The sequence below is a fragment of the Grampus griseus genome, assembly GCF_964374135.1.
Source record: "Grampus griseus genome assembly, chromosome: 15".
NCBI lineage: Eukaryota > Metazoa > Chordata > Mammalia > Artiodactyla > Delphinidae > Grampus > Grampus griseus.
Genome location: NC_139009.1, coordinates 51830296 through 51833958, shown reverse-complemented (window position 1 = coordinate 51833958; position 3663 = coordinate 51830296). Strand labels below are relative to the sequence as shown.

At 48.8% G+C, this 3663-nt stretch overlaps 1 long non-coding RNA gene across 2 annotated transcripts; it reads right to left on the bottom strand.

The window, feature by feature from the left end:
* Nucleotides 1–217: 217 nt before the first annotated feature.
* On the bottom strand, nucleotides 218–2478 carry LOC309833730. 2 transcript variants are annotated; one of them, XR_014297802.1, is made up of 4 exons: nucleotides 2117–2478; nucleotides 1869–1972; nucleotides 731–951; nucleotides 218–487 (listed from the first exon to the last, which is right to left on the bottom strand). It is a non-coding gene; the product is annotated as an uncharacterized lncRNA (long non-coding RNA). The 2 variants fall into 2 exon arrangements; XR_014297801.1 differs by having other exon boundaries at nucleotides 1869–2478.
* Between the last annotated feature and the right edge of the window lie 1185 nt (nucleotides 2479–3663).

Here is a 3663-nt window from a genome sequence, read left to right as displayed (position 1 = left end):
AGAGCAAACTCAGTGCAAAGGGCTCCAGAACTTCCCAGCTGATAGCCCCTGGGGATTCCTTTGATTAGAGAGTATCGGGAGGAAAAACTTTTTTCTCTACCAATTTAGGTTCGAGGGTTGGGGGTAGGGGCTAGATTAACAGGAGAAAAGACAAAGTTTATGCACACACTGAGTGCAGGAGCACTGTGTAATGAGTAACTCACTGAGGAACCAGAGGCAAAGGTTCATATACCAACTTAACAAAAGCGGGCGGGGGAGGGGGAGGGCTTCAAAGGATGGAAGGCTCTGATGAGGCTTGTTTACACAATTTCTTTGGGAATGTCCTGGTGCCCAAGGTCGGTGCCTCCCTGACTGGAGACCAGCTGGAGGGTGGAGGTGGGGGGGTGGCTGCTGATTCTCCATGCTCTGTGCCAGGCAGATAAGGAAAGTTCAGAGGAGAGTTCTTCTGCATCCGCTGCTGGGCTATTGGTCCCATCAAGGGAAGCACCTGTGGAAGGAAGGAACGGGGTGAGTGGCTGTGACCTTTGGGAGCCCTCATATTTCTGCTGTCAGAGGAGGCAAAACCCCAGCCAGGAAACCCCCAAACCCATAGCAGGAAAAGCCACACAGTATTGCCGAGTGCTTTGTGTTAGTTATCTACCACTATGTAACAAATTACCCCAAACTTCATGACTTAAATGATAAACACTTATCATCTCTAACAGTCTAAGAGTCAGGAATTTGGAAGCACCTGAGCTGGGTTGTTCTGGCTCAAGGTCTCAAGATGTTGAACGGGGCTGCTGTCATCTGAAGGCTTGATTGGAGCTGGGGGTCCACATGCAAGATGGCTCCTCTCATGGCTGTTGGCAGGAGGCCTCGGTTCTATACCACATGGACCTTTGATAGGGCTGCTTGTGTGTCCTGACAACATGGCAGCTGGCTTCTTCCAGAGTGAGCAGTCCAAGACAGAAACTAATGCAGAAGTCATAGTGTCTTTTATTGAGCTAGCCTCAAAGGCATATGCCATCAATCTGCTGTATTTTGTTGGTCATACCCATCAATCCTGACACAATGTGGGAGGAGACTGCACAAGACCATGAAAACCGGGAGGTGGGGCTCACTGGGCACCATCTGAGAGGCTGAATACCAGGGCTTTCAGGTCTCCCTCTGAGAAGAACATTCACCTGGGCATTGGCCCAGATGACAGCCCGGTCAGACATATCCCTACAGAAGCCTCTCAGGTTGAAAACCCAACGCACTATGTGGGATTTGGTGCTGCTACCCACCGCCTCAGTCTGCTTCCCCACTGAACAGTACACCCACTCGGAACTGGGTGAGCCACCCTCTCGGTGGGGTAAAGGCTGGATGCAAGGCACTGGGTGGGAGAAACCCTGGGCTTGTGGGCCCCTCTCCAAGTTGAAACTGGGAAACAAAACCTTCACACTCACACACACACACACACACACACACACACACACACACACACACACACACACACCATAACAGTAGGGGAACATGCAATTATAAAAGGTTGATCCAAGATTTCAGAAGAGGGGGATCTGGCAGGACTGGGGCAGTTCTGCAGGCTTCAGGGAGGAGATAGAACATGAGCGAAGTCCTAGCACCCAAGGCTCTTCCGGAGCCCCAAATCCAGACATGATGAACTGCTGACAGCTCCCTCTGTGTCCTGCTGTTTCATGCCTCCCAGCCATTGCAATAGAATACCTTTCCCCCATTATTCCCCTTCTTGTTACCTCTATTTACCCTTTCAGACTCAGCTCAAGGAGGACCACCTCCAAGAAGCCTCCCATGTGATATAGCTGCCCGCCTCTGTGGTCTCATAGCTCCCTCGCCCCTCACAAATTCCTACCATGCTTGACCACACTCACCGCTTGCTCCCCCCCGGACTTGACTCTCCTTGAGGGCAGGGGGCAATGCCAGATTCACTGGGGGCTGCCACGTGCCTTGTGCACACTCAGCACTGAATATGTTTCTAAGGAAAGGAGGGAGGGGAAGAGGAAGAGAGAGAAGGATGGATTAGGGAGACAGCAAATAGCTCCTCGTCTCTCTTTCTCCCCCTCGCTCCCCAAGAGTGGGGCTTCAAGGGGAAACAGAGCTGCTGGCCAGAACCGCTCACCTCTGTCCTCCACGCCCCAAGCAAAAAAAGCCGGACCTCATATAACACTCCGAGAAAGTTTTGGGTACTGAAGGCGCATTAAAAAGGAGGCTTCAGGGGCTGGAGGGTACTTGTTCCCAGGATATCCTGACTTTGCTGGAGGAACTCGAGGCTAATACAGGTTGAAAATACCCCATGGTGACGATCTCTGTGGGAAAATCTCGTGATCCAACAGTTTTCCTGAGAGCAGTCAGCGGTGCTGGGAGGCTGAAAGTCTGTGGATAAAAGCAACTCAAGGCCAAGCTATGGAGTGACCCCAGCAGGAGATCAGTTGGAGGGAATCACAGGGACTGCAGGACTGCTCGGTCACCTCTGGGCACTCATCAGACCTCTGGTTATTCACAGAGTTCTCTTTCCACAGGCATCAGGTTAATATTTTAAACATTAACTGATGTTTTGTTTTGCTGTAGTTTTCTGTTTGCCGAGACCTCCTTTGCTCAGGATCAATTAGCCACATGCATACCATCTTTATTAGCATACGCAGGGCTCACTTTTATTTTACTTTATTTTCTTGACCCCTTCACCCCATCCCCAATCTCATTTTTCTCCTCTTACGTCCTTGTGATTCTTTGTGTCTGGCCAATCTATATTTCTATGTGTATCTAGGCCCAATATTGGTATCATTTTGTGCATATTTTTAAAAATATGCTTAAGTAGTCTTTGGTAAACATGTCATTCTTTTCTCACTTCTTTCCAGTCAAGACTATGAGATTTTGAGATGGCTCCAAGTTAATATAAGTAAATATGGACCAGAGCATTCCTTTTACCTGCTGAATGGTACTCAGCATTTTCATGTAACCTTTTATGTAACTACTTTCCTATGAATAAACTTCTAGGTGTTTCCAAATCTTCATTATTACAAACAATTCTACAAGAACAAATCCACACATGTTTCTTTGGGGGCCTGGGCAAGAATGTCTCTGGGCTCAGCGTCCCCAAGTACTGGGTTGTAGGAGTGGCCCATATTCCACATCACTTAACACTTTCAATCTGCTTCCCAGAAAGATTAGTTAACATTCCTATGAGATATTCTGCTTTCCTTCACCTTTTGTGGCACTTGATATCATCCAACGTTTTAATAGTTGCAAATCTGATATGTCTAAGACCCATATCTCCTTCTTAACCAAATTTCCCCCCTGGTTTCCTTCCCATCCTGGTCTGCTGTTTCCCCTTTTAAAGCCTCAGGCTGTTCTTTCGCACTCCCTCAGGGAAGGGATGTGATATGAAGCACTGCCCCGGAGGGGATGGAGGAGGGAGAAGTGTCTCCTTCTGGCTTTTGAGTTTCAAAATCCTCCACTCTTGGGGGACCACAAAGGTTTCAGAGCACAGAAAAACGATTTGGTAGAAAAACATCATGAAAAGGAAGGGAAAGTCAAGCACCCACTTTGGCCCAGCCCGACCTGACCCGTGATGGCTGGGCCCAGTGAAGGAGAGTGAAGGCCCAGAAGGAAGGAAAGGAAAGTTCTTATGGATTGCAAACCAGAGGCTGATGTTGAGGCTGAAGCACC